General features: G+C 44.4%; 1 long non-coding RNA gene across 1 annotated transcript in view; it reads left to right on the top strand.

The window, feature by feature from the left end:
• LOC140204478 (uncharacterized) overlaps positions 1-19,116 on the top strand; it is a 57,739-nt gene extending 38,623 nt beyond the window's left edge. Inside the window, exon 3 of the long non-coding RNA XR_011887639.1 lies at positions 19,049-19,116. This is a non-coding gene — a long non-coding RNA (uncharacterized lncRNA). The remainder of the gene's footprint in view (positions 1-19,048) is intronic.
• The last annotated feature ends 4,897 nt before the right edge of the window (positions 19,117-24,013 follow it).

Below are 24,013 nucleotides of genomic sequence, written 5' to 3' on the forward strand. Positions count from 1 at the left end.
AAAGAGATAATACTGTCAAGGGCAATCTTAGCAATCTTGATGAGCAGAGGGATCTTGGGGTCGAAGTCCGTAGATACCGGAAAGTAGCTACACAGCTTGACAGTGTGGTTCAGGAGGCTTACGGAACACTTGCTTTTATTAGTCGAGGCATTGAGTTCAAAAGTCAAGAGGTTATGCTGCGACTTTCGGGCCACATCTGGATATTCCATACATTTCTGGTTGCCCCATTACGGAAAAGATGTCGAGGCTTTGGAAAGGGTGCAAAAGAAGTTTACCAAGATGCTATCTAGATCAGAAGGCACGCGCAATGGAGGTTATAAGATCATTGGATGCATAGGTAGAGTAGACAGACTATCTCTTTCCTAGGGCCTGCATTCGGATAGAAGTGTAATCTCAGAGGAGATGTGAGGGGCAATATTTTACACGGAGACTGGGTGGTGCCTGGAATGAGCTTTCTGGGTTGATGGTACAGTCCGACACCTTAGGGATTTTTAAGCAACATTTCAACAGGCACATGAATGTGAGGGAAATAGAAGGATATTCACATTCTGTAGGCAGAACAGAGCGGTTAGTCATTTGATTGTCAGTTTAAATAGTTCAGCACAACATTGTGGGCTGAAGGGTCTTTATATAAGGATGTAATGTTGTATGTTCTATGATAGAACCATGCATGATTTCAATAATTCCCCCTGTTTCTGGCCAGCCTTCCCCCCTCAGCTCTAATGAAACACCATCGGAATGAAGCGATAGCTCTCTTTCTCTCTCGTCAGGTATTAACGGACCTGTTAAATATACCAAAGGTAATCTCTTTTTATTAGGGATATCCTTCCTCAGCATTTTTTAGCTGTAGAAATTGTTTTTTTTTTGTTCTTTCGTTACCTTAAGACCATAAAAGCAAAAGACATAGGAGCTGAATTGGGCCACTGCTCTGCCATTTGATCATTGCTTATCGCTTTTCTTCTCAATTCCATTCTCTTGCCCTCTCCTGTAACTTTTCAGCATTTGACTGAACAGGAACCTAGCAACTTCCGCCTTATCTACACCGAATGACCTGGCCTCCACAGTCGCCTGTGTTGTGCTAATGAATTCAACATATTCACAACTCTGAGGCTAAAGGAAAACCCCCTCATCTCCGTTGTAAATGCACGTCCCTCTATTCTGAACCTGTGCACGTCGGTGCTAGACTATCCCAGATAGAGGCAACATCCTTTCCAATCCCAGTCCATCTGTGCCTTTCAACATTCGATAGCTTTCAATGAAATTACACTAACCACACCACCCCCGTCTAATCCTTGAAATTCCAGTGACTACATGACCAGAGACGTCAAACGGCACTAATATGGCGAGCCTGTCATTTCCGGAATCATTTTTGCATTTTTCTGAACCTTCTTGGAAACCAGTCAAACGGCAGTACATTCTTTCTTTGATAATGGCCCCAAGACTGCTCACGGGACTCCAAGTGTGGTGTCACCAGTCCCTTATAAATTCCCAGCGTGATATGTTTCTTTTTTCTCTTTTTGTCCTCTCAGAATGAATGCTAAAATTGTATTTACATTCCTAATCACAGACTCAACCAGCAAGACCATTAGGGAGTCCTGCACGAGGTCTTCCAAGTCCCTTTTCACCTCGGATTTTTGAATTTTCTCCCCTTTTAGTCTACGCTTTTATTCCTTTTACCACAGTTCATGATCATGTTCTTCCCGACACTGTATTCCATCTGCCACTTCTTTGCCTATTCTCCTAATTTGTCTAAGTCTTCCTGCAGCCCCTTTGCTTCCTCAACACTACTTGCCCGTCCACTTATCTTTGTGTCATCTGCAAAATTGGCCACAAAACCATCACTTCAAATCATTGAAGTAGAACGTAAAAATAAGTGGTTCTAACATTGACCACTGTGCAACACCACCAGTCATTGGCAACCAATCGGAAGAGGTTTTGCTTATTCACACTCTTTGCCTCTTGTCAATCTGCCAATGTTCTACCCATGCTAGAATCTTCTCTGTAGTACCATGGGTTCTTAATTGCTTAGCAGCCTCATGTGCGGCACCTTGTCAAAGGCCTTCTGAAAATCAAATCCACAACATCCACCGTTTCTGCTTTGCCTGTCCTACTTGGTATTTCGCCAAATAATTCCATAAGATTTGCCTGGCAAGATTTCCCATAAAGAAACCCATGTCTATTTTACCATGCCTCTGGTACCCTGAAACCTCTTCCTGAACAAGCGACTCCAAAGTTTTCCCAACCACTGAGGTCAAGGTAACTAGCCTATAATTTCCTCTCTTCCCCCTCGCTCACTTCTTGAAGAGTGCAGTGACATTTGCAATTCTGCATTTCTCTGCAACTATACCAGAATGTAGTGATTCTTGAAAGATTATTATTACTCCACAAACTATTCAGGTACCTCCTCTGAACCTTGGGGTGTAGTCCATCTGGTCCAGGTAACTTACTTGCCTTCAGACCTTACAACTTCCTGGGCACCTTCTTCCTAATAATAGCAACTACGTTCACGTATTCCCTCTGACACTTCCGACCATACGGTGTGCTGCTAGTGTCCTCTACAGTGAAGATACTGCAAAGTACTTATTCAGTTCTTCCGCTATTTTCTCGTCCCTCATTACTACCGTTCCAGTGTCATTTTCGGGAATTTGATATCTACTCTCGCTTTCCTTGTAATCTTTGTATATCTGACAAAAACAAAATACTGTTGACATCCTCTTTGTGTCATTGAGTAGATTCCTTCACATTTCAACTTTTCTCTCCCTATGGCTTTTCAGCTGCCGTCTGCTATTTCTCAGAAACTGCCGAATCTTCTGACTTCCCACTAACTAATCTAATTACATAGGTGATTTCTATCTGAAAGACTGCTGACATTTTCGAAGCGTTTGTATTTTCTTTTTACATTTGCCTTCTTCCAAACTTAAGAGATCTCAGATCGTTGTCCAAGTTTATCCCTCACTGTGAACCCATTACTTTTGGTATTGGGAAATGTGTTGAGGGTTAATCTGGCTTCTCAGATGAATCGACCTCACATCAAAAGCATTATGACCATGTTTCATTTCATGAAAAGGGAACCGATAGTCCTTTCGAACGTGATCGACTTTGCAGGCTAAAACAATTGACAATAGTGATTGGTCTCGTTTGCATTTCGTACACTTATAGCTGCTTTCAACTGCTTTATTCGACCATGTGAGATTTTAGAGAGCCGAAGGTGCAATGTCCAAGTTCAAATTCTAATTTTATTGGCATAAACATGGATCAGAATTAATGAGACCCAGGTTAACATATTCTGACAGGACTTTACTCTTTAAAAACTTATAAAAACAAAATCTTGATTTGAACTCCTCCCTCTCCATACTTGTCTATCTTCCAGCCTAACAACTCCTCTGCATGTGCAAGTAGACAAACGGCTAGGAATTGTAGGATTTGAGTAAGAATAAGTATGTTTTCAAGTGGCAGGCAGTGGCCAGAAGGGATACTGAAGGAATCAGTAATCCATGCATTCTTAATATATTTTCATGTCGAAGATCAGAAAAATAAATGTAATATCTGCGGTTCTGCTAACAACACAACTGTACAGCAGGGGTCCCCAACCTAGTTTGCAACGCGGACCGGTTTCTTATTGACAATATTCTTGCGGACTGGCCGACCTGGTGGAGGGGTGGGGTGTAGGGTTACCAACGGATACGTTGTGTTTACCTCGAGATAGGCTACAACGACCATGAAGACTTGCGTGGGCACCAGTGCGCATGCGTGACTTGCGCATGCGTGTACGTGCCGATTTTTTTTCTACAAATCGTTTTTGGCGATTCTGTACGGGGGCGGGGTGTTAATCACGACCGGAATATAGGTGATAAGTGGCTAATACACTGAATTTCATTTCTAAAAGGGTTTATCTAACAAATTTAATATTAAGCACACAGCGCATATTTTCCTTGCATGAATAAGTCAATTATAGGGGAGGACAGGGGAGATTGAAGTAAGTATTGAACGAACTTCCAGTGGAAGTGGTAGAGGCAGGTTCGATATGATCATTTAACCTTAAATTGGATAGGTATATGGACAGGAAAGGAATGGAGGGTTATAGGCTGAGTGCAGGTCGGTGGGACTAGGTGAGAGTAGCGTTCAGCACAGATTAGAAGGGCAGAGATGGTCTGTTTCCTTGCTGTAATTGTTATATGGTTATATAAGTCACTTATAAGTCAATAGCATCATAACATTTTAAGTAACATTTGGATATTAAACACACAGCACATATTTCCCCGCATATAAATTAATTGCAACACACAAATATCGCTGAATCAGTGGGAGCCCTGGGCTGAAAACTTGTTCCCTTCAACAACACGGTCATATCGAGGGGTGATGGGAGACAGCGATACTCGAAGTGGGTTCCCTATGTCCAGTCTATTCTGCAATTTAGTTTTTGTTGCATTCATTGCAGAGATATGTTGGAAATGGAAGCACCGTTTTCAGTGCTTTTGTGGCTATCTCAGGATATTTAGCCTTGACTTTGATCCAGAATGCTGGCAGAGATGTTATGTCAAACATACTTTTAAGTCCGCCTTCATTTGCAAGCTCGAGGAGTTGATCTTCTTCCTGTGCTGACATGGATGACGCGCGGGTAATGACCTCGCGTGTGTTCAAGCTCAGCAGTGGGTGAGGGGGGATGAGGAAAGGTGAAGCTGACTCATATCGCCAAATCATATCGTTTCCTCGCGGCCCGGTAGCACATGCTTTGCGGCCCGGTACCGGTCCACAGCCCGGTGATTGGGGACCACTGGTCTTTGTTACGTACCCCGTAACTGGGTTGCCAAACCAGCAGAAATGGATCACTCAGTTGGAGTCTGGATTACTAGAACTAAGAAAGTTTTATTAAAGAAACAAGCAACACAGTACTCTAATCAAAAGGATAATGAATGCAACAGTTCAGCAATGATAAACATGCATGTACACAGAATTAAGATAACAGGATCAATCAAGCTCTATCGTTGTCTAGGGGTAAATGCCCAGTTTCAAAGTGACGCAAAGTTCAGTTCAGTTTAGTTCAGTTCAGTTCGCAGACAGTGGAGGGAAGGAGAGAGAGAGCAAAATGAATGAATATTCAAAAGGGCTTCCACACACAGACCTTCGCAGTCAGCTTTCGGGCGAGCCCTTTGTGATGTCATCTGAGGTCACTGACCGTGACCCCCTCCGTTTCGAGATACGATCGTTTCTCTGCGGTGAACCCGGCACCCAGGCAAGGGTGGACACACACCAGGTTCCCGCCGATCATGCCTTTCCACCCTGTGCGTCTATGGCCTGGTCCCGCAACCGGCCTTCCAAAACTTCCCACCGACTTGTGAGAGACGCACCGCTTCCAGGGTCTCATTACCTCGGGTGTCGTGTGTGTGCTGCCTTAGTGAACCTGTCCCTTTTTATCCCCCTGCTGGGGTATCGCCTGTCCATCACTTCAAACAGTTCAGGGTTCAAAGGGGGAGCCGATCTTGACAGCTCTCTCCTTCTGTTACTCTCTCTCCCGTCCCTTCATTACACATCTCCCAATGCTGCTCCATTGTTTTTCTTATCTCTCTCTCTCCTGAAGACAGGTGGCAGACCAACTGCTGATCCCACTGGTGCCAGCACAGGACAGCTACATCTTAATCTATGTGTATTCTTGTCACACTTCCCCCCTTTAAGGATTTTTACCGGGGGTAAAAATTACAAACATGAATACATTATTTGGTACACACAGATATACATCTTTATCAGCTATTTGGCTAATACAGCGAGTTTGAAGTTGTCAACACCTGACAGACAGTCAGCCATCACATTTTCTGTTCCTTTTATATGTGTTATTAATAATCCCTCTTACCAGGCTCCAACTTAGCAAACTTCATAGTGGCCAAAAACACTGATGAATTGCGATCAATGTACCTCTCATTGGGTTTCGTCCCGGACCACAATAACAAGGGTCGTCCCATTCCGACTTAGTTTTCTCTCGCAAGGGCTTAGTCGGAGGGGGAGGGGTGGTAACCGCAGAGTTACTGCAAAACTTCCTACAGTACCCCACCATCTCCAAGAGCCTTCTGAGGGTCCTCTTGTCTGTCGGGGTTGGGATGTCAGCGATAGCCTGCACCGTAGCTTGCATCGCCGCCAGCTGCCCCTGTGTCACCACAATTCCCAGGTAAGTGACCTTCGTGTGGCCGAACTCATTTTTTCCAAGGTTCACTATCAAGCTGGCTTCAGACAGCCGTATTACATCGCCAATACACACCTCTGTGTTCGTCAGCCCTTTCGTCACTGAATTACCCAACTGTCAATGTCCTGGAGGGGCCAACATTGTCCAGAGTCTCAGCAGGACAGCCCACATAAATACTGTGGTACCAGAGCAGATTGGATGTTGTGAACTCAATGAAGACCTTCCCATCTTCACCCTCTTCCCTTCCTAATCCCCCTTCTCCCATGGCCCACTCTCCTCTCCCATCAGATTCCTCCTCCTTCAGCCCTTTAACTCTTCCACCTCTACCAGGGGTTCCCAACCTTTTACTTGCCATGGACCAGTACAATTAAGCAAGGGGTCTCAGAGTGAATGTGGAGAGGATGTTTCTTATGGTAGGGAGTCTAAGACCAGAGGACAGCCTCATAATAGTGAGGTGTCCTTTTAGAGATGAATAGGAAGATGAGAAGAAAGTTCTTTAGCCAGAGAGTGGTGAATCTGTGGCATTTATTGCCACAGTCAGCTGTGAAGGCCGAGTATTTTTGTATATTTAAGGCAGAGGTTGGTCAGGTCATGAAGGGATAAAGGGAGAAGGCAGGAGATTGGGGCTGAGAGGGAAAATGGATCAGCCATGATGAAATGCAGAGCAGACTAATGGCCTAATTCTGCTCCCATATCTTGTGGTTTTAGGATATTGGGAACCCCTGACCTAAACACTTCCAGCTTCTAACTTTATCCATCTTCCCCCTTACCTGGTCTCACCTATCACCTGCCAGCTTGAAGTCCTTCCCTCCATGCTCCCACCACCTCCCAGTCTTATTCTGGCTTCTTCCCAGTTCCTTTCCAGTCCTGATGAGGGGGTCTCGGTTTGAAACATCGACTCTTTATTCCTCAGCAGAGTTGCTGCCTGACCTGCTGAGTTCCTCCAGCACTTGGTGTGTGTGTTGTGGGTTGGAAGCAAAATATGCTTGACCCTGATGGACTGAGAGAGACACAATCTCCACCTACTGGCTGTTTATTAATACGTAAACCAGTACAGGAAAAAAAGAATTGTGGTCAGCATAGAGCAGACATGATTACATCGCACGGCAGGGCAGGCTTCTGACAACCAAGTCCAGCTCCTGGCCTTCACGTCTGGCTGAGCTACTAAGATTGGCGGAACCGTTTCTACTGACAGGAGAAGGCACCTAGGTGGGTTACTGACGCCTTAAAACAAGTTGCTTTGGGCTGATGCCAAACTATCGACCTCTGCCATTCCTTTGCATTCATCTGCTGCGTGGAGAGAGCTAGCCTGCTGTGTGGGCAACAACTTGCTCTCCGTGTTGTACTTCCTTGGCTTGCACATCATGTAGACAGCTAGGACACAACATCCATGGTCCATTCTGACCAATGCAGAACCTCCAGGCCTAGCTCATTAACAGACTCCTTCAGCGGACTGGAGGACAGCCTCCATATGAAAGACCGGAAGAACTGAAGACATTGGAGTAGAGTTAGGCCTTTCAGCTTATCGAGTCTGCTCCGCCGTTTCATCATGGCTGATCCATTTCCCTCTCAAACCCATTTTCCCTTTAACCTTTGACGCCCTATCTAATTATTTGGTGATGCGTTGCCTGAGCTGCCTATTCAAACATCCAATGTCAGTCCATCCTTTCTGAGATAAGGGGCCCAAAAATGCACACAAGACTCCAGGTGAGGCCTCACTACTGCCTTATAAAGCCTCAGCATTACATCCTTACATGCAGAAAGACTGGAATCCTCTCTCTCACTCACACTGACACCAAGCTGTCTGGCCAGGGCAAACATCTGCCAACAGGTTTGGTTGTTAACTTGAAATCCAGCTCACGTTCCCAACCTCCGAACCAAAGCCCTGCTTGTGCTGAAGGCTAAAGCAGTGAAAAGACCCGTTGGCGTGACCCTCCGACGTTCCTTCAAAGATATCCCTGCAGCTGAGGGCAGGAGTTCTTTAATAGAACATACAACAGTATAGTACAGGAACAGGCCCTTCAGCCCTCAATGTTGTGCCAGAACAATTAAATTAGTAATCAGATAGCTAACTAAGCTCATCTCTCCTGCCTACACAATGTCCATATCCTCCCATCTTCCTCACATTCATGTGCCTATCTAAACGTCTCTTAAAAATCTCTAATGCATCTATCTCTACCACCACCGCAGGCACCCACCACTCTCTGTGTAAACGATCCGCTCTCACATCTCTGAAATTACCCTCACTCACCTCCTCCTCTCCTTGGACTCCCCGCTCTGGTTCTCTGCCTGCTCTGGATCTTCTCATCTCGAATTGCCGACGGGACATCGACTTCATCACTCCTTCACTCCTCCACTGAATGCACTGCCCTCTACTCTCCCCGCACCAATCCCAACCTGACCATCAAACTGCCTCCAAAGCCAGTCTATCCTTCCTCAAGTATGGAGACCCGAACTGCATGCAGTACTCCAGGTGCAGCCTCACCAGTACCCTGTACAGTTGCAGCATAACTTCCCCGCTCTTCAATTCAGTCCCTCTAGTAATGAATGCCAATACTGTATTCCATTTGCTTTTGTGATAGCCTGCTGCACCTGCAAACTAACCTTTTGTGATTCATGCACAAGTACTCCCAAGTCCCTCAGCACAGCAGTATGCTGGAAATTTTCACCGTTTAAATAATAATCTGCTCTTCTATTTTTCCTAACAAAGTGGATGACCTCACATTTACCAACATTGTACCCCATCTGCCAGACCCTTGCCCACTCACTTAACCTATCGATATGTATCTCTCTGTATCTTCTGCACAATTTACTTTTCCACTCAATTTGGTATCATCAGCAAACTTAAGCGATACACTACACTTGGTTCCCTCTTTGAGGTGGTTAATATATATTGTGAACAGTTGCGGGCCCAGCACCGACCCATATGGCACCACTGCTCACCACTGATTGCCAACCAGAGTAACACCCATGCATCCGAACTCTGCTTTCTTTCAGTTAACCAATCCTGTATCCATGCTAATACATCACCCCAACTCTTTGCATCCTTATCTTATGGATAAGTCTTTTATGCAGTACCTTATCAAACACCTTCCAGAAATCCAAGTAAATAACGTCCATCTGTTCCCCTCTATCCACTGTGCTCGTTATATCCTCAAAGAACTCCAGTAAGTTTGTCAAACAGGATCTGCCCTTGCTGAATCCATGCTGCATCTGCCTGATGGATCCATTTCTTGCCAGATGCCTCGCTATTTCTTCTTTAATGATAGCTTCAAGCATTTTCCAACTACAGATGTTAAACTAACTGACCTGTAGTTACCTGCTTTAGCCTACATCATTTTTTGAACTGTGGCGTGACATTCGCCGTCTTCTAATCCACCAGAACCTGCCCACAGTCCAGAGAATTTTAGTTTATTTTCTTTCCTTATTCCCTTTCTTTATTAATTGCTTGATGGGTCTTTGTTGCTGTTTGAAATTTTCCCAGTCTTCCAGTTTCCCACTACTCTTGGAGGCTTTCTATTCACACGCTTTTAGTTTGACACCTTCTTTAATTTCCTCAGTTATCCAAGACTGGCTCTCCCCACCCTTACTGTCCGTGCTTTTAACTGGAATGTACTTTTGTTGAGCACCGTGAAAAATCTCTTTGAAAGTCTTCCACTGCTCCTCAATAGTCCCACCATATAGCCTGTGTTCCCAGACTACTTTTGCACCCTCCATTTGTATGGGAAACTCAGTCATACTGTGATCACTCTTTCCGAGAGGATCCCTAACTACAAGATCACTAATCTTACCTTTCTCATTGCACAGGACCAGATCTAAGATAACACATTCTCTTGCAGGTTAAGTAACACGCTGTTCAAGAAAGCCATCATTTATGCGTTCAATGAAGTCCTCCACAAGACTGTCTCGACCAATTTGATTCACCCAATCTCTGTGCAAGTTAGTCTCCCATGATAACTGCTGTTCCATTCTCCCGTGCCTGAGATATTTCTGTTTACTGCCTGTGCCACTGTAATGTGATTATTTGGTGGCTGATCGACAACTCCCACTAGGGATTTTTTTCCATTACTGTTCCTAATCTCTACCTAGATGGACTCAACGTTCTGCTCCTTAGATCTTATATCGTCTCTCACTGTCGCACTGATCTCATCCTTACAGCGCTACCCCACCTCCCTTACCTTCCTGCCTATCATACCGTATAACCTGATATCCTTGGATATTTAATTCCCAATCTTGACTTAGCTGAGAGGTTGCTTTGAGCTGAGCTGTAAATCATCTACAAGATGTCAGCTCAGCTGAAATCATCTACATCTCGTAGATTAAATCATTCGTCCCACCTAAGACGACTTAGCACGTCAACCAAGAGAATGGTTATCAAACTGATTGTTCATTTGTATCAATAGTCCATTGACTTGGCCGGAATGGTTATCAAGCTGATTGTTCTTTGTATCCATAGTCCATTGACTTGGCTGGAATGCTTATCAAATTGATTGTTCTTTTGTATCGGTGGCCTTATAACCTCTGACAATTCTGACATCAGGCAGTGAATTAGTTGAACTGCTGGGGAGATCAGAAAGGTTCTCTCCCTGATGTCAGGTCCAAATTCACTCACCGACTGAGCTCTAAGAACTAAACGGGTGGAAAGATAAGTAACGATCTTTTTGTACTGTTGTTATTTGATCCAGCAAAGTTACGTTTACAAACCTCCTCTGCACCTTTCCAATCCTGAGGCAACCGGAACGCGACACAATTGTGTTGTGGGTAGTGGGGAACTGGTGTGGGATCAGAAAGAGGGCGATAGGATTGAGGAGGGATTATAAAGGGGTAGTAGAGAATGTGGTTAAGAGCATAAGATGCAGATCAGAATTAGGCCACTTGGCCCATCAAGTCTACTCTGCCATTTCATCATGGGTGATCCATTTTTCCTCTCAGCCGCAATCTCCTGCTTTCCATATAACCATATAACAATTACAGCACGGAAACAGGCCATCGTGGCCCTTCTAGTCCGTGCCGAATGCTTACTCTCACCTAGTCCCATCTACCTGCACTTAGCCCATAACCCTCATTCCTTTCCTGTCCATATACCTATCAAACTTTTTTTTAATGACAAAATTGTACCTGCCTCTACCACTTCTACTGGAAGCTCATTCCACACAGTTACCACTCCCTGAGTAAAGAAGTTCCCACTCTTGTTACCCCTAAACTTTTGCCCCTTAACTCTCAACTCATGTCCTCTTGTTTGAATCTCCCCTACTCTCAACGGAAAAAGCCTATCCAAGTCAACTCTATCTATCCCCCTCATAATTTTAAATGCCTCTATCAAGTCCCCGGTCAAACTTCTACGCTCCAAACAATAAAGACCTAACTTGTTCAACCTTTCTCTGTAACTTAGGTGCTGAAACCCAGGTGACATTCTGGTAAATCTCCTCTGTACTCTCTCTATTTTGTTGACATCCTTCCTATAATTTGGTGACCACAACTGTACACAAGACTCCAAATTTGGCCTCACCAATGCCTTGTACAATTTCAACATTACATCCCATCTCCTATATTCAGTGCTCTGATTTATAAAGGCCAGCATACCAAAAGCTTTCTTCACCATCCTATCCGCATGAGATTCCACCTTCAGGGAACTATGCACTATTATTCCTAGACCACGCTGTTCTACTGCATTCTTCAATGCCTTACCATTTACCATGTATGTCCTATTTTGATTAGTCCTACCAAAATGTAGCACCTCACACTTATCAGCATTAAACTCCATCTGCCATCTTTCAGCCCACTCTTCTAACTGGCCCAAATTCTCTGCAAGCTTTGAAAACCCACTTCATTATCCAAAATGCCAACTATCTTAGTATCATCTGCATACTTACTAATCCAATTTACCACTCTATCATCCAGATCATTAATGTATATGACAAACAACATTGGACCCAGTACAGATCCCTGAAGCACACCACTAGTCACCGGCCTCCAACCTGACAAACAGTTATCCACCACTGCTCTCTGACATCTCCAATCCAGCCACTGTTAAATCCATTTTTCTACTTAAATATTATACCTAACGATTGAACCTTCCTAACTAACCTTCCGTGTGGAACTTTGTCAAAGGCCTTACTGAAGTCCATATAGACAACATCCACCACTTTACCCTTGTCAACTTTTCAAGTAACCTCTTCAAAAAATTCAATAAGATCTGTCAAACATGACCTTCCATGCACAAATCCATGTTGACTGTTCCTAAACAGCTACCCTGTCTATCCAGATAATTATATATACCATCTCTAAGAATATTTTCCATTAACTTACCCACCACTGACGTCAAACTCACAGGCTGATAATTGCTAGGTTTACTCTTAGAACTTAGCAATTTACTCTTAACTTTACTCTTAGAACACCTCCACCACCATCGCCAGCAGCTCATTCCACGCACTCACCACTCTCTGCATAAAAAGCTTAGCCCTGACATCTCCTCTGTACCTACTTCCAAGCACCTTAAAACTGTGCCCTCTCATGCTAGCTGGGAAAAAGCTTCTGACTATCCAAACGATCAATGCCTCTCATCATCTTATACACCTCTGTCAGGTCACCTCTCATCCTCCGTCGCTCCAAGAAGAAAAGGCCGAGTTCACTTAACCTATTCTCATAAGGCATGCTCTCCAGTCCAGGGAACATCCTTATAAATCTCCTCTGCACCCTTTCTATGCTTTCCACATCCTTCCTATAGTGAGGCGACCAGAACTGAGCAGAGTACTCCAAGTGGGGTGTGACCAGGGTCCTATATAGCTGCAACATTACCCCTCGGCTCTAAACTCAATCCCACGGTTGATGAAGGTCAATACACTGTATGCTTTCTTAACCACAGAGCCAACCTGCACAGCAGCTTTGAGCATCCTATGGACTCGGACCCCAAGATCCCTCTGATCCCCCACACTGCCAAGAGTCTTTTTCTTCATTAATCTTTTCATTGATTTAAAAAAAGCTTAAATACAAATCAAGAGGAGAATTCATTCAAATATATATATCGGTAACAATATAATCCAAGATTAAGATAGACATTGTCAAAATCATAGATATTGTTAAACTAGTATAAAATATATAATAAAAAATGAAAATAACAATTGTCTTAGCAGTTTATGAAGAGAAAGGAAAAAACATTGGGTTTTAAATGAAAAGGAAAAAGAACCCACTACACTAAAGAAACAGGATACGATCAAGAAAGAAAGAAAGACTTTCTGATGAAATCTAAAACTTTGAAAAAAAGACTGAAAGAGTAATAAATAATTAAATGAAAATATTGGATAAAAGGTCACCGTATTGCTAAGAGCCTTACCATTCATACTATATTCTGTCATCATATTTGACCTACCAAAATGAACCACCTCTCACTTATTTGTGTTGAACTTCATCTATCACTTCTCAGCCCAGTTTTGCATCCTATCAATGTCCCGCTATCCACACTATCCACAACCCCGCCAACCATTGTGTCATCAGCAAATTTACTAACCTAATCCTCCACTTCCTCATCCAAGTCAATTGGTGGCCACCAAGAGGTCCTGGTTTCTTCTGCTGAATGGACTGTAGGTGCTCGTCAAAGTGGTCTCCCAATCTGGGCCGGGTCTCACAGGTGAAATGTTGCCTCACCTGGAAGGACTGTTTGGGCCCCGAATGGTAGTGAGGGAGGAGATCCAGGGGCAGCTGTGGCACTTCTCCTGGTGGCCACCAATTTTAATTCTACCTCCATTTTCCCATTCCAACATGTTGGTCCATGGCCTCCTCTACTGCTGCGATGAGGCCACACTCGGGTTGGAGGAACAACTCCTTATTCCGTCTGGGTAGCCTCCAACCTGATGGCATCAACATCAATTTCTCCTGCTTCCGGTAATGACCCCCCCACCTCACCATTCTCCATTCACATTTTGCTCCCTCACCTTATCTCCTTACCTGCCCATCACCTCCCTCTGGTGCTCTTCCCCCTTCCCTTTCTTCCATGGCCTTCTGTCCTCTCCTATCAGATTCCCCCTTCTCCAGCACTTTATCTCTTTCACCAATTTCTCAGCTCTTTACCTCACCACTCCCCATCTCCTGGTTTCACCTATCACCCACAACCTTGTACGTCTTCCCCACCTTCTTACTCTGATCTCATCTTTTTTTTTCTAGTCCTGATGAAGCATCTTGGCCCAAAACGACAACTGACTGGTACAAGCTGACAGGAAGGTGACAGTAACTCAAATCACCTCACGTTACAACAGTGGTGTGCAGAAGAGCATCTCTAAACACACATGTCGAACCTTGAAGTGGATGATGAAGAATACCATTTTCACAATACCAGTAATATTGAAAAAAAATATAACGTTCACTTGCAGTCTATGCAGAAGTAAACATCATGGTACCTGCAGCTGCCTAAATTGACATACAGTGGCAGGAAAACGTTTGGGCACCCCGGTCAAAATTTCTGTTACTGTGAATAGTTAAGTGAGTAGAAGATGAACTGATCTCCAAAAATCATAACGTTGAAGATGAAACATTCTTTTCAACATATTGAGCAAGATTAGTGTATTATTTTGGTTTTGTACAATTTTTGAGTGAAAAAAAGGAAAGGAGCACCATTGAAAAGTTTAGGCACCCCAAAAGATTTGAGTTCTCAGATAACTTTTACCAAGGTTCCAGACCTTAATTAGCTTGTTAGGGTTATGGCTTGTTCACAGTCATCATTAGGAAAGGCCAGGTGATGCAAATTTTAAAGCTTTATAAATACCCTGACTCCTCAAACCTTGTCCCAACAAACAGCAGCCATGGGCTCCTCTAAGCAGCTGCCTAGCACTCTGAAAATTAAAATAAATGATGTCCACAAAGCAGGAGAAGGCTATCAGATGATAGCAAAGCATTTTCAGATAGCCGTTTCCTCAGTTCGTAACGTAATTAAGAAATGGCAGTTAGCAGGAACGGTGGAGGTCAAGTTGAGGTCTGTAAGACCAAGAAAACTTCCCAAGAGAGCTACTCATAGGATTGCCAGAAAGGCAAATGAAAACCCCTGTTTGACTGCAAAAGACCTTCAGGAAGATTTAGCAGACTCTGGAGTGGTGGTGCACTGTTCTACTGTGCAGCGACACTGAAGAAATATGACCTTCATGGAAGAGTCATCAGAAGAAAACTTTTCCTGCATCGTTACCACAAATTTCAGCATCAGAAGTTTGCAAAGGACCATCTAAACAAGCCTGGTGCATTTTGGAAACAAGTCAATGGTAGAATTGAGTTTTCTTCAGTTGGCAATTCTTCTAGAAGTGCCAGGATTTGTTTTCCTCAAAGACCATTTCTATATTTTAAAGATTCTTTGCTTCCTGCAGGGAGGAGGTGTGAGGCTATTTGGCTAACCATTGGTGGGAAGGTAATTTAGATTAGGAATCAATTAAAGCCAATTGTACGGACAAATGTCAACTTTCCCCTTATTATTCTTTTGCCTCGGAGAACAATTTAGAGTGATTTCTTTTTTTTAATCCTAACTTGCCCAAAGAGGTGAATATTAATGCACTGGGATCACGAATGTAATTCTGTGTCGTTTTCTTTTCTGTGTACATTGGAACAAAAAGTCTGTCAGACACAACTGTTTCATTCAATAAATCACAAGACCCACCCCAACTGAAATTTGTGGCCAATGATTACAATCAATGATGGGAAGGTTCAAATAATGAAGTGCTTCAAATATTTGGGATAGCATTTTATCAGATTGCATGTTTTAATTAGTTTTAATCAGTGGCTGATGTCATCACAGTGGGTCATGACATCACAATGGCTGATGTCATCACAGTGGCTGATGACATCACAATAGCTGATGACATCACAGTGGCCAAATCAGAAACCATGAGAAATATTTTGTTGATATCAGATAAGAAGCACAAACTGTTGTGTCTCAGTCTTCAGCTAGGAAATAATAGAGAGCTAAAGAGGTGATAACTCCCGAACAAAATGGGGTTGAGATGGACCAGATGCTTGCTCAGGCAGGATGAAGAGGAAAGATCTCAGGTAATTCCAAACTTGTCAGCAAGTGTTCAGTGTCCAGCTGGCCCCCGTTTTTTGAACGTTCACTTTACGACTCCTCGCTGTTGTGAAAGACCAAATTAGTTACCGGTTTTCGCTGACAAGAAGGTGTTTTCACTGTTACAAAAAAATGCAGCATGCACCCCGAGCAGCGAGAGTGGTGAAAATAGCGTTCAGCGTTTCTTGTGAAGCGAGCCGTTATAGAGGCAGCGCGCACCCTGAGCAGCGAGAGTGGTGAAAATAGCGTTCAGCGTTTCTTGTGAAGCGAGCCATTATAGAGGCAGCGCGCACCCCGAGCAGAGAGAGTGGCGAAAATAGCGTTCAGCGTTTGTTGTGAAGCGAGCGGTTATAGAGGCAGCGCGCACCCTGAGCAGCGAAAAGTGAAATAGCGTTCAGCGTTTGTTGTGAAGCGAGCCGTTATAGAGGCAGCGCGCACCCCGAGCTGCGAGAGTGGCGAAAAGCCAAGCTTCTTCCCCGGGAACTACACTCAGCATCTCAGCATTAAGCTGCCATAGCTTTGAACTGAGTGAGATTTTCGCTACAATTGACAATGCTGCAATGATTGCAGAAAAGTATGACTTTAACTTTGAAAGGGCACGTAGGTTCAGGGCAGGTTTGCAGGATGTTTTGAGTGCTTACAAAGAACTGTCTGATAGAAAGATGTGTGAATGTTCCAGCGTGCTGGCTGTCTTCTTGACTCTGCTAAGTGAAACTACGCTGTACATCAGTGGTCCCCAACCTCCGGGCCGCGGACCGCTACTGATCCGCGAAGCATGCAGTGGTGCAGCGATAGCCGGAACGCACCCAGAAAAAAGCCAAAATAAACAAGCTAATTAATTAGGTGCTGCCTGGCATGTAAATGTCGGCCCAGATCAGAGACGATGCAATCAGCACCTAATTAATTAACACACATAAAAATTGCTGGTGTACGCAGCAGGCCAGGCAGCATCTATAGGAAGAGGTGCAGTCGACATTTTGGGCCGAGACCCTTCGTCAGGACTAACTGAAGGAAGAGCTAGTAAGAGATTTGAAAGTGGGAGGGGGAGGGGGAGATCCGAAATGATAGGAGAAGACAGGAGGGGGAAGGATGGAGCCAAGAGCTGGACAGCTGATTGGCAAAAGGGATATGAGAGGATCATGGGACAGGAGGCCTAGGGAGAAAGAAAGGGGGAGGGGGGAAGCCCAGAGGATGGGCAATAATGGATGGGGTACGAGGGGGAGGTGGGGCATTAACGGAAGTTAGGGAAGTCACTGTTCATGCTATCAGGTTGGAGGCTACCCAGTCGGAATATAAGGTGTTGCTCCTCCAACCTGAGTACGGCTTCATCTTTACAGTAGAGGAGGCCATGGATAGACATATCGGAATGGGAATGGGACGTGGAATTAAAATGTGTGGCCACTGGGAAATCCTGCTTTCTCTGGTGGACAGAGCGTAGGTGTTCAGCGAAACGATCTCCCAGTCTGCGTCGGGTCTCACCAATATATAGAAGGCTGCATCGGGAGCACGAGACGCAGTATACCACCCCAGCCGACTCACAGGTGAAGTGTCGCCTCACCTGGAAGGACTGTCTGGGGCCCTGAATGGTGGTAAGGGAGGAAGTGTAAGGGCGTGTGTAGCACTTGTTCCGCTTGCAAGGATAAGTGCCAGGAGGGAGATCGGTGGGGTGGGATGGTGGGGACGAATGGACAAGGGAGTCGCGTAGGGAGCCATCCCTGTGGAAAGCGGAGGGGGAGGGAAAGATGTGCTTAGTGGTGGGATCTCGTTGGAGCTGGCGGAAGTTACAGAGAATTATTTGTTGGACCTGGAGGCTGGTGGGGTGGTAGGTGAAGACAAGGGGAACCCTATCCCTAGTGGGGTGGTGGGAGGACGGGGTGAGAGCAGATGTGCGTGAAATGGCAGAGATGCGTTTGAGAGCAGAGTTGATGGTGGAGGAAGGGAAGCTCCTTTCTTTAAAAAAGGAGGACATCTCCTTCGTCCTGGAATGAAAAGCCTCATCCTGAAAGCAGATGCGGCGGAGATGGAGGATTTGCGAGAAGGGGATGGTATTTTTTCAAGAGACAGGGTGAGAAGAGGAATAGACCAGATAGCTGTGAGAGTCTGTAGGCTTATAGTAGGCATCAGTAGATAAGCTGTCTCTAGAGATAGAGACAGAAAGATCTAGAAAGGGGAGGGAGGTGTCGGAAATGGACCAGGTATTCAAGGACTCGGCAGCTAACCTCAATGAGTATGCCTCAGCTGTCACAGACAGCTGTCACAGACTTCTTTGGAAATGCACGGAGAACTGTCTGTCTCACAAGACGATCCAGGTATTCCCTAACCGGAAACCATGGATGAATTATGAGGTCAAATCCCTTTTAAAGGCTAGAGCTGCGGCTTTTAGGTCCGGGGATACCAGTGGCTACACAGAATCCAGGCGTGAACTCCGGAAAGCCATTAGGGGCGCCAAGAGGCAATATCGAGCCGAGTTGGAAGCCCAGGTTAACCAAAGGGATGCCAGTAGACTATGGCAGGGTCTAAATGAGATCACTGGGCACAAAGAAAAGGCTGGGAATTTCTTGTGTGATTCTTTCAAGGGTAACATGTTTGAGATGAACATTAAACTTTGAGGGTTTGGGCTAATAGGTTGCAGCAGGTTAGTGAAATATATGGAAGGATATAATGGGATGCATTGAAAGGGCAGGGAGGGGGCAATCCAGTGGACGGATGTACAGAATTTAAGTTGCTGGATGTTAAATGTTTGCAAGCTTCCTGCCCATCTAATCTTTATTTTATCAAATCAGAAAATACTAACAGCTCGGGAACTAATCTATTTCCATTCTCTTGCCCTTGTGCAGTCTGCTTCCTCAGAAGACAGTGCCCCTTCATCAAACGAAGCTGATAGAAAGACTAACACCAGCCCTAGTTTACAGTCATGCCAAGGATCCTGCAGCTCGTCTGACGAATCTGTATCCATGATACAATCAGGTATGAAGTTTCTGACAGCTATGTGTGAGCTTTTCAGTATTTATACTCGGTAGGTACTCACAGAATTCCATGTAAGCACAGCTAACATTACAGCTCAGTACTGATGGGAGAGTCTCAGCAAATCTAGTTGCTCATGAAGGGTTGCAATTGTCCATATCAGCAGAATTGTATTCAGCTGCAAACTGTAATCTCGAGGCCTGGTCTATCACTCCTTTTGACCATTACTATCAAGCTAGGGACCAATGCCAGTTCAGTGGTGAGTATAGAAAGAAGTTTTACAAGTTGCATTGGGTGGATCTGAACTGAATAGAACTGCTACTCAGAACCATCAGCTTGTTAAATGGCAAAAGCAGCATGCAGTAAACAGATGCATCACACACAATGCTGGAGGAACTCAGCAGGCCAGACAGCATTAAAGGAAAAGAGTAAACAATCGATGTTTCAGGCCGAAAACCTTCACGACTGGAATGGAAGGAAGAAGGAGTCAGAAAAAGAAGGTGGGGGAAAGGAAGGAAGAGATACAAGTTGGCAGGTGATAGGTGATACTGGGAGAGATGGAGCGGTTAAAGTAAAGAGCTGGGAAGTTGATTGGTGAAAGGGGTAAAGGGTTAGAGTAGGGGGTATTTGATAGGAGAGGACAGAGGACCATTGAAGAAGGGAAGGAGGAGGAGCCCCAGTGGGAGGTGATGGGCAGGTAAGGAGATGAGGTGAGAGAGGGAAACGAATGGAGAGGAGGAGGAGGCAGTTACTGGAAGTTTGAGAAATTGACGTTTGTGCCATCAGGTTGGAGATCACCCAAACAAAAAATAAGCTCTTTGCCGCTCCAACCTGAGGGTGGCCTCACAGTGACAGGAGACCATGGACTGACATAATGGAATGGAAAGTAGAGTTGGAATGGCTGGCCACCGGAAAATCCCGCTTTTTGTGGCAGATGGAGCGAAGCTGCTTGACAAATGTCTCCCAGTCTGGTCTGATCAATATATAGGAGGCAACACTAGATACTATAGGTGATCCCAACAGACTCACGGGTGAAGTGTCGCCTGGCGTGGAAGGGCTGTTTGAAGCCCTGAATGGTAGTGAGGAAGGAGGTGTAGGGGCAGGTGTGGCCCTTGTTCTGCTTGCAAGGATAAGTGCCAGGAGGGAAATCAGTGGGGAGGGATGAGTGGACAAGGGAGTCGTGTAAGGAGTGATTCCTACGGAAAGATGTGCTTGGTGGTGGGCTCCCTTTGGAGATAGCAGAAGTTGCAGAGAGTTATGTGCGGGATGCAGAGGCTTGTGTGGTGATAGGTGAGGACAAGAGGAACCCTATCCTTCGTGTGGCGGCAGGTGGAAGGGTTCAGGGTGATTTGTGCAATGTGGTTGAGGGCTACGTTGATAGTGGAGGAAAGGAAGCCCTTTTCTTTGAAGAAGGAGGATATCTCAGTTGTTCTGGAATGAAAAGCTTCATTCTGGGAGCAGATGCAGTGGAAATGGAGGAACTGAGGCCAGGGAATGGCATTTTTGCAAGTGATAGGGTGGGAAGATGTCTTGTCCAGAGAGCTGTGAGAGTCAGTGGGTTTGTAAAGAGTATCAGCAGATAAACTGTCTCCAAAGATGGAGACGGGGATCGAGAAAGGGGTGAGAGGTGTCAGAAGTGGGCCAGTTGAGGGCAGTGTGGAAATTGGAGAAAGTTGAGGAAATTGATGAGCTCAGCATGGGTGCTGGAAGCAGGACCAATGCAGTTATCTTTGTAGCGTAGGAAGAGTTGTGGAGTGATGCCCGTTTAGGTTCGAAACATGGACTGTTCCACGACTGTTAACTCTCTTCCGTAGCTGTTGCCTAGCCTGCTGAGTTCCTTCAGCATTTTCTGGGTATTACTTTGGATTTCCTATATCTGCAGATTTTCTCATCTTCAATGAAGAGTTCAGCAGTTCCCCAACCAATGGATCTGATCAAAGTTCTGCCACCCTGGTTCACACAGTCGTGATGGTGATAGTTTAGCTAACATGAGGACACTTCTCCAGTGAAGATCCCCACCTTCAATTAAACCAGAGCCTGGAATGAACTTTGTGAAACTATATTCAACTCGAAGAACTGAGTGAATGATGCATCTGTGCTTCCTCCCAAAGTCCTCACTGTTATAATGGTAGTTTTCAGCCAAATCAAAGAATGAGCGAGTAGCAGGAACAGCAATAATAATGAAAATGGGTAACCTCTGATGTGCCGTGCTTAAAGTTGCACTTCAGAACTAAATGCCTAGCAAGCCAAGCATATCCAGTACAGGTCTGTCAGTGGCAACTACATGTCCCTAGTTACGTTCTATCCACCAAAAACAGAGTATATCCGATCTGGCTAATTACTGTCCAATCATAAAAGTAATGGGAGGTGTCACCAACTGTGCTCTTAAGGGACATTTGCTCTTCAGTAATCTGTTCCCCCATGCCCATTTTGACTTTCCAGGGTCAGAGTTAGTGCAGTATTTACAGGTGATTTGAGTGACTGCCTTTAATGAGGCTGTATTTGACAGGGTGTGGGATTAAATAGCCCGAATCAAATTGAACTCTGGAAATCAACATGAAAACTACACTGGCAAGATTTGTACCACACAAAGGAAAAGGTTTAAAAGCAGTGGTCAGTGAGTTCTAGCTTTGGTTAGTGAAATGTTGCATGTAATCTATTTTGCAGCAAGTGTTTCTCTGCCTATTGATGCAATGCTCACCATTAGCTTCGATTTTTTTAAAAATCTGATTTTATATTTAAATTGTTTCCTGATGTTTCCCTGCTTATGATCTCAATGAGTCCACAACTGTATTTGCTGTTGAGAGTGTGAGCCACGTCTCCAACGAGGCCGTGACTCTGGCCGGTCGGTGTCCGACGAGGTTGGGGCTTTATGTGCGTAATTGGTATTTTGGGGGATATCAGTATTTCTTTCCTTCCCTGTTTGCCCTTCATCTGTCGGCTTACTGGGCCAATTAAGAAGACATTTAAGAGTCTATTGCCTTGCTCAGCTGTGTGTTAGTAGTATTCTGAGCTTTAAGAGTGCATTTAGTGAGTTATGGATCTGATTGCACTGTACAGTGACAGCTTTTGATTATATTTACGGGAGAATGGTACCAGGAGGACAGTGTCAAAATCAAAATGCATTTCCTGCCACTGGGGATCTCAGGACGTGTGATAAACAAAACAAAATCGTATGTGAGAGTTTCCATTTAATTCTGGCAGCTATTAATGCATTGAATCAGGTGGATTTTAATTCGAAATTTAAGCTTCAAGTAGCAATAAATGAATAGAAACTGAGTAAAATTGTTAGTTGATTTCACCCCGCTGAGGTATGTATTTTGAATGATAAATAATTGGTTGAATTGGAAGCTATTACCTATTATAACTTTGATTTGATTGCATCCTGAACAGAGAAAGCATCTGAGCAGAGTGATATCAAGGGCAGGATTCATGCACCTAAAGATGATCTGAGGAAACATAAACCTATTGTAAACAAATTGAAGAAAGGGCAGAAGCTTCGGAAGGAGAGATTGAAGGCACAGGAGGTCAGTCTCATTAACGAACTAAGGGTAAGATTGTCGTCGTACTCACCTTGACTGCCCTGCCAGTCTTTGATTAGGGCAATAAGAACGTTGTATGTATATACTACCCCAAAATCAATTTGCTATCCACAATATTCATTTTTTAATTTGGAAAATTGTTGAGGAAATTCAGTAACACACATCAAAGTTGCTGGTGAATGTTTATGTGTGTTGCTTGAAATCCTAGCATCTGCAGATTTCCTGGTGTTTGAGGAAATTAAGTGCATGATTATTCAAAGGACTTGATCTACCTTTATTCTTTTTGTTTCTGTTCCATTGCTGGAAAATCCTTTATATCACCCTCAACTCATTCTTAAGGCCCTTTGCATTGCTATATTGCTTCTGACTTTCAAAAGTCTTTGAAAAGTATGCAGCATTCAATAGTGCGTTCGGTTGTCTTTCCCCAGTTGCTGCTATTCTCCTGCTTTGTATCTGCTATGTTAAAGCAGCAGGAGGCAATGCTTTCTGAAAGTTTGGGGAAATCTGGATTGTTGCAGTCTTTACAATTTATTTTTTACAGCATTTAGCCAAATTGATTTGCCATCCTCTGAATATTTTCAGTTGTCAGCCTTGATTAATTTACCAACTAAAATTGGATTGATTAAGTTGAAAATGCTTTTGCTGATTTGTTGAGTTTGCAGCCACTGTCTTCGTATGCCGATGGAAAGCTGTTTCCAATATCCTGAGACATATGTGAATTTTGGACTGTACTTCATATTGGTTTCCTTCAGGTTTTGGTGTTTTGTTAATTGTGGCTGGTTGGTGGGTGGGTGAGCTGTAAATATTTTGTGTGTAAGGTGGGGTTGGGGTTTCGATGTTACTGTCACTGGTCTGTTTTGCAGGCGAGGGGGTCGGGGATTGTTATTGTTTCTTTTCTTTGTCGTACTGATGGTGGGGAGAGTTGGTGTCTTTTCTTTCATCAACTCTCATGGTCTTTCTGTATTTCAGGGCTATCTGGAGAAGACAAGTATCAGAGTTGTACGTGCATACTTTGACAATAAAATGAACCTTTGAACATTTCACCGTTTTCTTTCTCTTGTATTACCAGTCCTGTGATGGATCGATTAAAAGGACTCCAGCAAAACTAAGCAAAGTGTCCAGTTCCACCAAACCACAAATCAAAACCCCTTCCTCCATTGCTGCTGAGAAGCCCAAGGCTGAACCACTTTCTCTACAAAGGTAATGTCACTGGGCAATACAGCCTTAGTTGGAAAAGGACTTCTCAGAATATTGGTAGTATCACTGTTTTATAAGTTAAACATAATGGGATGCCTT

The sequence above is a fragment of the Mobula birostris genome, chromosome 10 (genome assembly GCF_030028105.1).
Source record: "Mobula birostris isolate sMobBir1 chromosome 10, sMobBir1.hap1, whole genome shotgun sequence".
Lineage (NCBI taxonomy): Eukaryota > Metazoa > Chordata > Chondrichthyes > Myliobatiformes > Myliobatidae > Mobula > Mobula birostris.